At 38.8% G+C, this 11664-nt stretch overlaps 1 protein-coding gene across 3 annotated transcripts in view; it reads right to left on the reverse strand.

Moving 5' to 3' along the window:
* Positions 1-7967, reverse strand: part of LOC106883543 (inhibitor of nuclear factor kappa-B kinase subunit epsilon) — an 84792-nt gene extending 76825 nt beyond the window's left edge. Inside the window, exon 1 of one of the 3 annotated variants that reach the window (XM_014934584.2) lies at positions 7780-7967. The gene's annotated coding sequence lies outside the window, so the exon portion shown is untranslated. Of the gene's footprint in view, positions 1-5712; positions 6026-7779 lie in introns of those variants that run through there. The other 2 variants (XM_014934607.2, XM_014934599.2) reach the window with 2 other exon arrangements.
* Positions 7968-11664: the final 3697 nt, after the last annotated feature.

The following is an 11664-nucleotide window of genomic DNA, read 5'->3' on the forward strand; positions in this document are numbered from 1 at the left end:
AGCAGTTCTTCCACAGGACCCCTCTCCAAGAATATCCCGTTCAGAATGCGGCCAATCTTGCTGGTAATTACTGTTCCTACCCAGCCGACCACGGTGGCCGAATCCGTCCGGATCTCGATCGAGTGCAGTCCCCATCTCAGGGCCCTTTCAGCACCGCATCTAGTTCGGCGACATTGATGTGGTTGAAGTCGTCCGCTTTCCGTAGCCAGGCCGCATCCTCCACCTCAGCACCTTCGATCTCTAACACAACCCCTATCACTATACTGCTAGCATCACACCAAACCTAGACCGTCGCTTAACACGTCTTGTCCTGACCGCAGCCCCGTTCGAAAAGGGCACGAATGCCGATCGAGGCTCCCTCTGCCGTTTTTCCCCTTCCGGTCAGCCTCCCCAGACACTGACGTCATACCACACTTGCATATTACATTTCATCTCCCCCAAATACCACTTGTCTCTCATCCACTCATTAGTTTTGCTGTCTTCTCCAAACCCAAAATATTTGGTAAATTCTTACTATTACCTGTCTCACAAGATGTGAGCATAGTTGTAAGAATTTAATGAGGAGGGATAGGTTTTTTTTTTTTTTTGGACAAAATATTCTTTCGCAGAAGAAAACAACCACCCAAGTCCTTACCCTTTTTTCTACTCCATAAGGAATCCTTCTGACAAAATCCACAGACTGCTGGAACTCATCAAAATATATTCTAAACATTCCTAGAAGTCAACATAAAATCATTTAACAAGAAAACCTTTCATATGAATGGTTTTACAAACCACATTTATGCCGAAAATACTAATTTCCTTAACATATAGCAAATGATGCCGTGTCCACAGGCAACCACACTTATTGTAATCACAAGTGATATATTAAATGTTGCAGAAGTACATCACTTGAAAATAATATTTGCAGCAATAAATAAATACCACAGCGAAGGTTATTTGGCATAACTACAGATATGTGCCCCACCGACTTTGTTGCCTGATTTTTTTCCCTCATAACTTTCAGGAAAAAAGGTATATTTTAATGAAAATGTATACAAATGCCTTTCAAACAGCATAGATTACGATTAAAAAGAAATTTGTGGGAGGAAATTTTTTTCCGAGGGTGTAGGGAGAGGAGTTTCGGATCAAGAAGACCACGTAAGTTGGAATTTCTCCGTTTTGAAGAATTGGAAAAATCTCTGTCGAAACTGAGAAATTCCAATATATGTGGTCTTCCTAATCAGAAACTCCTCTCCCCACACCCTCGGAAAAAAATTTCCCCACAAATTTCTTTATAATCGTAATCTATGCCGTTTGAAAAGTATTTGTGTAAACTTTCATGAAAAGATACCCATTTTCCCCTAAGTTATGAGGGGGAAAAGTCGGGTCGAGTGAATTTTCCGAAACTTTTCTCCCCATCTCCTCGGAAAATTCTTTCCCATAAATTCCTATATCCTCTGAATCTACAGCATCTAAGCGGTATTTGCTGAAATTTTCGTTAAAATATATCCATTTTTCTGGAAGTTATGAGGCAACAAAATCGGAGGGGTACACATCTGTAGTTACGCCGGCTATTCCATGACCTGTGACTTGATGTATGCTTGCAAATACAGTTACATGTGATTTCTATATTCTTACCAGGCTGATGAAGTGTGAACAAGCTATTGATGGAAAGAAGTGACGCTGTTGCAGCATATTTTTTTACTTGCAATATACGAACTGGTTCGTTCTTTGAAAGAAGCCAGATTAGCCAACTGAAAATTATTGAGTGCTTCTTCGTTTCCAGGATTCCACGTGAAAGTATTTACCATGGAAAAAGCAGTTGAGGTGCAGGCAAAAACTGGGAGTGTTTTTTTCCAATGAAATGAAACCATTAAGGAACAAAAGTAAATAATGACGGTAGATACTATAAAGCACCCAAGACAGGCCCAACAAATGTTTTGATTAGATTCTTAAGTAACATGAGCAAACAGGTAAAACATGGCAAGTAACTACTCACGTGTATCGAATGTTAACAGCAAATACACGAGATACAATTACTTACCAGGAAGAATTATGGCCTTTTGTGGGTTTTAACTTGTAAGTGGTGAAGATTTAAAACTGAATAAAGACCAGTATCATATATAAAGATTCTTAAGGTGTACCTGAAGAGTTTGCCACAAGAAATTGTCGATGCGCATATTTCCCCATGAAGAACTATTAATTAATTCTTTGGCATACACTCACAGCGTTTACGAAAGTTAAAAACCCACGCAAAAAATTCACTTTCGCATTCGTAAACTCTTTCTTCAACACCCACAAGGAAATTACTTTCATTTTCAAGTATCGCTGGAAACAAAGTGAGTGTTGAAAGAAATAACATGCAGGCTGATGTAATCTTCTACTGCATGAACATGTGAGAGACTGGGTTCAGCAATTGTGATTATATATTTGTCAATCTAATTTATTCTATAACTAACCAAAATTATATTTCAATTTTTAGGTATATATTTTTCATGCTACACGCAGATATTATGTTTCAGCCTTTTAGTTTTTCTGTTACTTTCATTGCTTTTCTATTTTATCGTTGTCGCTGCCCTTTTATTTTCATTTATGTCGCCTTTTAACTTCACATGTTTTTCACCCGAACCATTATCTACTGTGTTATCTATGTTGTGCCCTCAAAATTCAATAAGCCTGTCTTATTGGAAATACCTCAAAAACATCTACAGGGAGATTTTTGGCTGTTAGTTTTTTTTTTAAATATCATTGTCCAAGACCCCTTTATTTGAAGAGACCAGAAATTGAAAGAAGAGAGCGAAAAGGACAGCGAGAAAGAAAGTAAAAGATGTACGTATATATGAAATGGACGTGTGCGTGTGCGCGTGAGAGAGAGAGAGAGAGAGAGAGAGAGTGAGTGAAGATGTGTGTCGTGATGACTGTTGTCTTTTAAGGTACACACACATAGAAAATGTGTCGTCAACGTATAAAATGTTTACGATACTCTTTTACTTGTTTTAGTCATTTGATTGCGGTCATGCTGGAGTACCGCCTTTAGTCGAGCAAATCGACCCCAGGACTTATTCTTTGTAAGCCTAGTACTTATTCTATCGTTCCATTTTGCCGAACCACTAGGTGACGGAGACGTAAGCACACCACAATCGGTTGTCAAGCGATGTTGGGGGGGAGGGGGCAAACAGAAGACACACATACATATATACATCCGTCTATCCTCAACTGTCTCAGGAACTGACAAACCTAGTTCTCTCTACTGTAGAAGAGCTTCATCCACTTCCCTGTTGGAACTAGTTCATGTTGAAAAGGAGATGTTGCCTAACGAAGGGAAGAAAGCTGCCTGGTCGCTGGACTCCGGAGAGAAACCGACACTGACCAAGCATTAGAGTTCCCTGAAGATTAGGTTGTCAAAACATTGGAGAAACGACGAGAATTTATAAGGGACTAACTCTGAGAAAATACAATAACTTAGGAATTGACAAGTAATTCCAAAATATAAAAGAACCTTGGCCGGGCTCAATTGCCTAGTTGCTCAAGGTTAGCCATGTTGGATTGAAAGATGGGCTTGAAAGCGCGGTCAGAATGATGAGAGGAAGGAAGGAATATCGTCCTCGCAGTTGCAAGGACCTTATTAGGAGGGCCCTCCAAACAAGCATCATCAAGATATCAGACATTCAAGTTCAGGTCAACTCCCATCTTCGTAACGTTATTAAATGTCAGTGCAAATAAAGTAGGTCCGAGCGGGCCGCGAAATTTTTTTTCCAATGAGTTCTAGATCCCAGTTAAAGACATCATTTGCATACAGCCAATCAGAGCTCATCTTGACCTTGTCGTCAAGGTTATGTCTGACAAGTATAGATATCGGATTTTGTTAGGGCCTCATATCGTAAAGATGTGGGTAGAGGGTGATGTGCTAGCAACCCTCCCCCCTTACTGTTTTACAAAGTAAACAACAACACAAATAATTACGCAGAGGTAGCCATGGTAAGAACAAGAACAACAAGCATTATTAAAAGAGAAAAGAAGCATGGTCATTCCTTACCCAAGTGACCTTATCTTATCGCCCAACACTTGTTATGCGCTCATAAATTAGTTTGATAGTTGAGCTCTGATTGGCTGTATGCAAATGAGTTCATCACTGGGGGTCCGGAACTCTCGTGGGAAAAAGATTTCGCGAGCGGGTCGTCCTATTGGACCCCAGAGGTAGATGAGACGTGGCCAGCAAAGGAGAGGTAAGAGGGCTCCCGATTAGCTTGCCAAGTAAAGTTGTAGAGATTTGGGACACTCTTAGTGCATGGAGGATGACATTCCGGCTGATGGAACTGAATGCATTCTTGAGACCTGGATACTGATATTCAACCAAGTCGGCCATGGCAGGATCTGAACTCAGAATACATTATTTACAGTTCTGCCAATCCACTGCCCTAGACTGGTACTTTTATCATCGACCCCGAAAATTGGTCACAAAGGATTTTAACACAGAGCACAGAGAATGGTAACAAATATCTTGAGGTTGCTCTCTCTCTCTCTCCGACACTCTAACGACTATACTAATTTATTACTTAATTGCTGGGTTAATCTCAGTTGATTGACGTGTTTCAACTCACTATAATTACATAGGATAGCCCCTATTGTACTTTTCAAGTAAGATTGCCGGTGATTTTAATGCTTTATTATTTTTTTAAAGGGTAAAGTGCGAGGGAATACAATTTACAAAAAGAAATGCGTAACAGAATTTTTTAAATAAAAACCGAGGGTAATCTTTTGTTTGAAGTATCGAGAAAGTTAGAAATCGAATTTGTTGACAAAGACTTGATAATAAAATGAGGCTGAAAGAAATTTTCAAACTGAAAGCCTATTTCGAAAATCTTTATGTATTGAAGAAATGGCTGGACCTTTCGGATCGCATACTTCGTGAGAATTGTACAAAAGGACGTGATTAACACTGTTGATCTAACTGAAAGGAATTACCATATTTTAACGTGTATAAGAAACCCTTTTTTATAAAAAATTTAGGTTAAAAAAATATACATGGATAGTATTATAATCCTTTACAAAACCCTTTTTCCAAATTTTAAGCCTCCTAAATTAGGGGGTTCCTTATACACTTTAAAATACGGTATTTCTTGAGTGTTATTTGCAATGTAATGTTCGATAATGAAAGTAACAAGTTTCTATCATCTCTGAGATTAATAAATTAGTGTGGTTCTGTGAGCCGATGTGTTTGGTGAATCACCAGACATTCTCAACTGGAAAAGTTTGGAGGTGTTATATATATCATACGACTGCGACCATACTAAGGCACAGCCTCGAAGGGTCTAGTTGAAGAAATCTACCCCGATACTTATGTTTTTTTAAAGTCCGGTTTACGGGAACGTAAACAAACCAATATCGGTGTGTGTGTAGGGCAAGCACAAAGATACACACGCACTCAGTTATATATGACGGTCCGCATCTACCATATTCACTCACAAGGCATTGGTCAGCCTGGGACTATAGTGGAAGGCACTTACCCCAGATGCCGCGTATTGAACACGAAACCATGTGGTTGAAAAGCGAGCTTTTTAACCACACAACCATGCAGGTACACTCGAAGAAACATAAGACAAGATAATTTTTCACTCTGGTCTCATATTCCATTGTCACTCCATGTTAAGCTTATTTTTCGGGTTGTGATCACAAAATGAAAGCAGGAATATTTACATTATTTGGCAGATGTAGAGAATAAATACTCACCTTTTTTCATATTTCTTCAGATTCGTTTGTTTTAATTCCCTAATCCACCTCCCAAATTTTTTGCTAACTTTTTTTGTTGAAAAAACTGGTGGTGGTGGGGAATCAAATAATGAAAAAGGCACGCAGACTCCCTCAGTTATACAATGGACCAGGAAATACTAGGGTTCTCTTCTAAAATTTTTATGGTAACTCCAGACCCTAATATTAGGGTGATTACAACAAGCAATACGCCCTCAGACGTATCATGACATTACGGTGAGACAGGACATCCGCAATGACGAATACTTCGTCCTCGCGGCCAATCTTTCCCGTGTTTGTATTTAGTATGTTTTCTTCGGCTGTTGAAGTGCAAACTTCTTACAAACGAAACTGCTACATATTTCTATGGTGGTGGTGAGTCTTAGGAAAGTAAAATCAAAATGATTATAACGGAAGTTGCTATGATTCTATTGTTTTTGAAAAATAATAAATTGTATTTTCATTGATTAAGTAGAAATGGAAAGGCAGTACCCATGGTCATTTTAGATTTTTTAAACTAGGGAATATTAACAGCCTTTTATTTAATAATTTTGTTTTACAGGATGGCTATAATAATAAGGAAGTTAAATTTACCGTTGCTATATTTAAATCTGAATCTGTAGGTTATGGAAGAAATATAGAATGGTATGTGGGCAATTATGAAAAAGAGCCACTTGTAAGACTTTTATGACATATACAGTGCTTTGATGAACTACAAATTATTGGGAAAGATTAAAAGAGAAGACAGAAAGCAGCAATAAATGTGAAGAGACAGCAAGGCGGACATGGCGAACCGTCACCACAGCCCCTTCTGTGTAACTTCAGTTTTGATTTTACAAGTGTTTTGTCTTGCTGCCTAAATGCTGGTCGTTTCGCTCCTTACACCGAGCTAAGCCTGATCATTAAGCAGGCCCTGGTAAATATCTCCTCAGTTCTGGAGTTAGTGGGATAATCAGGAAGTAATAGGAAGAGACAAGATGGTCTTGCCCTTTCTCTCTAGGTAAGAGGTAGGTGCTTCATCTGGGACGTCAGTCTGTAACTCCCTTGCTCCCGACCACATTCTGGATGTTTCGGTAAATGGGAGGGTCATTGCTTCCGTAGCCGAACGGAACAAAATTTTTAAAAGTTGGAACTTGTCAGCGAACCACTTCTGGCCTGTGCCGTTTGGGACGTTTAGAAGGGCCGGGCCACTAACAGCGAATTTCTAGTCATCGTTAGAGGATCGCCTTTCCGAGTTGTCGAGTGATACCTGTGAGGGTGGTACTTGTAGAAATTTACCAAAAGTGCGTAAAAAATTATCCATTTTTCTAAAAGTTACGTGTAAAGAAAGCCGTCTCGTATGAATTTCCCGAAACTCCTCACCCCCACGCTCGGGAACATTTTTTTCACAATAAATTACGATAAATTGAGAATCTACATCATCTGAAGCATATTTGAAGAAAATTTCAAGTAAAAAGGAGCACAATAAAGACTAGAATACTCCTATAAGATATCGTAGATGTGAATGGAACGATAATAGAAGATATCTTTAAATCAAGGTGTTGTTTATTCAAGAGTTATTTGTAGTTGTTGCTAATAAGGTGAGTTCCGTTTCTAACAGCATGTATCACCATAGAGGTTCAAATTGAGATTGTGATCTTGATTATAAAATGAATTGTGAATATATACACAATTAGAAAATTGTAAGCTACTCGAGACTAAATAATTTATCGCAAAAGGGAAAAAGTTGTTAATTAGCACCTAGGGAACAGTGATCGGGCAAACCTGTAATCAAAGATGTTCCAGCCATTAACTTCTCGTCCTTTTAGGGGTGTTTTACAACTGAGATCATCTAATGTACCTAACTTTCCAAACTGAAGACGGTAGGGATACAATTTGAGGGAGATTTAAAAGCTATTTCTAGAAAGGGGTGACCACGTAGTGGCTCCCTAGGCGACTCGTGTCACCGGCGCACATAAACAAACCACAAACATTGTTGCATTAAATGTATAAATACTTCAAATAACGCTCACATGACAACAAATAATATACAAAAGTAACTCAACTCACCATATGAGAGATCCCATTTTAAAAGACATGAATAGTAAGAGAAAACTTCCAACATTAATAAAGCGAAAGAGATTTTTCGATGGCATTAAGTAGGTTGTATTTAAAAATAGGATCGTGTAATGCAGGCGGCCTACGGATTGCAGAGGTTAAAAGTTTAACTTAGATGACAAAGATGATTATAAATATACTAGCTGGCTCCGTGCCGTCAAATATGACGGCTAATTGTAGTATTTTATATATGAATAAGGTACATAATAATCACAGATACAAACATTCACATACTTCCCTTGTACACACACACACACACACATATACTCGCACGGAGTTGAAATACTGTTTGATTTTTCTTTTCAGCGTTGAATGTTCACCATCTCACTTTCATTGCACACACACACACGCACACACACACACAAACATTCACATGACTCCTTTTTACATACACACACATATACTCACGCAGAGTTGAAATGTTGTTTGATTTTTTTTATCACAGTAGAACTTCCATCATCACACTACCAAGTTTGCCATCACCCCTTCCTTTCTCATTCATAGGTTGTGACGGAGATAGACACAAGAGTATTATCATAGTAGAAGATATATATATATGAACAATATAATTTAACTCATATTTGAATATATATACATATATATATGTAGTGGGAGAGGTGTAGCAAAAGATGTCATTGAGGTTGCAGATGAAATAGGCATCTGGACGACATCAAAACAAAACAATGGGAAAGCATCGGATTGTGGTTTAAATAATTTATTTAATAGACACTTGCATTTACTTGTTTTATACACCAAAAATTTCACTACATGACATAACCATCTTGCTTCCAGTTGGCGAAGAAGAAAATAAACGGGAAATACTGTGTCGATGAAATGAGGTAGAACCGGGCATGTTTTGTATCTGTGTGTGCATTGGTCATTCGGTGGTGTCTGTTTTTGTTCTGCAAGTGCTACTGTGTTGGGTCGTTCATGCTGAATATGTGGTTCTATGTTGGCTGCTTTGACTGGCGCAAGTTACTGGTTGGCTGTCTGCTTGTCTCTTGACAGTTCACCTGGTGATGGCTGTCTGCAGTCTCTTGACGGATTCCCGCTTGATGGCTATCTCACTGTATTTATAATGGTCATGACAGCTAGAAGGACGGACATACCACAGGAGTAATTTCTACTTATGTAGGTCGCCTCCTGTCCACTTGAACCTTAAATGACACAGCTCAGGTCATAGGTCAAAGGGAAATCCATCCATCACTTTTTGACAGGACAAAGAAATTTCTTTTGTGCCTGTTTGGCCAGAGGTGGATCAGACGAGTGAAGATCCTTAAATTCCTTTGAGCCCTTTAGTATTCAGATTATTCTCTTGAATGTAATGTTTGTTTATTTGTATTGTTTCCAAATCAACTATGCATTGTCTTGTAGTTTAGAGATTTTGGTGATGTGATTGTTTAGTTTTAGAATGGCATTGCATAGCTGTGATTAAAGGCCGGATCTGGCCAGTTTCAACATAAAACAGGTTGAATATTTTGACCGGATATGACTGGTTTGAATGCTAAAAGGTTAAACTTTGTAGTAGAGTTTATAACTTTGAATTTGATGAACTTTGTTGCTGCTCTGAGTTTCTTGTCCTGTTTATTTGTTTAGTCATCACAGTCAATATTCTTTTCCACTCGAGGCCCAAGGCCCAAAATTTGGGGGCTGTCGATTAGGTCAACTCCAGTATACAACTGGTACTTGATTTATTGACCCTGAAAGGATGAAAAGCAAAGTCGACCTCGGTGGAATTTGAACTCAGGACGTAAAGACACGAAATACCACTGAGCATTTCACCCATTGTGCTGACGATTCTGCCTGCTTGCAGCTGTCATCACAGTCAATATTAGCAACATATTTTAGGTGTATAAACAAAAAACATGTATCTCTTAGCTTTTACTTGTTTCAGTCATTAGACTGTGGCCATGCTGGGGCACCACCCTGAAGAGGTTTTAGTCAGATGAATCGACCCCAGTACTTACTTTTTTAAAGCTTGGTACTTATTCTATCGGTCTCTTTTTGTTAAAGGGGTGTAAAAGCACCAACACCAGTTGTCAAGCAGTAGTGGGGGACAGACACACACATGACGGGATTCTTTCAATTTCTGTCTACCAAATCCACTCACAAGGCTTTAGTTGGCCTGAGGCTATAGTAGAAGACACTTGCCCAAGGTTCCACACAGTGGGAATGCTAAAGGGTGAACATAAAGTTGTTCACCAACAAACTTCAACCTCCGATCCACAGTTGGATTGTCTCTTCATTCCTCCTCTGTTACTGCTATTACAATGGTCTCCATTTCATGGCCCTAGTTGATCTCTAGCTCATCCAACTAACTTGTCACTCCTTTTGCTACCCATTTGTATGCGATCTCCACTTAACCACTTTTCAAGTCCTTCCACCACAGAGTACCATCCGTCTGGAAATCTGGAAATCTTTGCCTGCCTCTACAGTCATCAACTTACATTTGTTTAAGAAGTACATCAACCACATCAATCTTGCAAAGCCCAGGGATGCAGCCCCTTCCTTCAAACCCAAAAAATATTTAACCATAAAAACAATTAGATACAAAAAATTAAAATAAAATTTTTTAAATCCCATATTCAGGTGAACAATTTCACTATTAAAATATAAACAAAGAAATAAAAATTACAAAAATTGCTTTTTACATCTCATATTCAGGTTTTTCTAGTTCACTACCATGTTACTTTGACTGTTCTGTTTTGTAATCAGAAAATCCAAATTTGGTCTGGGTGAAGTAGTCCTGTTTGAGTCAGCTGAGAATAGTTTCCTCTTTGATATTAATGAATCATGAATACACAACCTGTCTTAAGCATTGTATTTTAGAATTTAACCCTTTAGTTACTGTATTTATTTTAAGATGCTCAGTGTTTCTTTCAATTAATTTTAAATAGAACAAAGAATTTAGTAAAATAACTTAGTTATCATTCAGCGAGTGTTAGAACATAAATTGTGACTAAAGTTTGGACATTTGTACTACAGAGCCGGTTTCAGCCAGGTTGGTAATAAAATATTCAGCAATTTCACAGAATAATTTATATGCCAATAAGGGAGACACCATGGTCTCTCAAATTGCTAGAAAACAACAGTTAAATTTCCCTCAAATCATATCCTGCCATTTTAAGAAAGGAATGCATATGTGGGTCATTGCCAGTACCACCTGACTGGTTTCCTGTGCCAGTGGCATGTAAAAAGTACCATCTGAACATGGTCGATGCCAGCCTCCCCGCCCTGACTGGCTCTTGTGCCAGTAGCATGTAAGAAGCATCATTCGAGCATGGTTGTTGCCAGTGCTGCTTGACTGGCTCCCATGCTGGTGGCATGTAAAAAGCACCCACTACACTCTTGGAGTGGTTGGTGTTAGGAAAGGCATCCAGCTGTAGAAACTTTGCCAGATCAGATTGGAGCCTGGTGCGGTCTCCTGGCTTGCCAGTCCCAAGTCAAACCATCCGACCCATGTCAGCATGGAAATCGAACGTTAAACAAACATATTGGACAGAGAAATATCTTTAAATCATGGAGATGATTGACCAGGGGCTGATCTAGAGCTAAACTATAAGTGAGTAGCCATCCAGTTGAAATGAACAAAAAGATTCTGTTGTAAGAATGATTTTTCAGACATTACTTCCCAACCACGAGGTTCAAGGTTCAATCCCCCACTGTGTGAACATTGTAGGTTAACATTCTATACTGTAGCTGCAAGACAATCAGTACCTTGTGAATGAAATTGGTAGACAGAAACTGAAGAAACCTGTTGTGTGTGTGTGTATATATATACACATATTTGTGTGTGTGTGTGTGTGTGTGTGTATCATCATCATCATCATCATCATC

The sequence above is a fragment of the Octopus bimaculoides genome, chromosome 4 (assembly GCF_001194135.2).
Source record: "Octopus bimaculoides isolate UCB-OBI-ISO-001 chromosome 4, ASM119413v2, whole genome shotgun sequence".
Classification (NCBI taxonomy): Eukaryota; Metazoa; Mollusca; class Cephalopoda; order Octopoda; family Octopodidae; genus Octopus; species Octopus bimaculoides.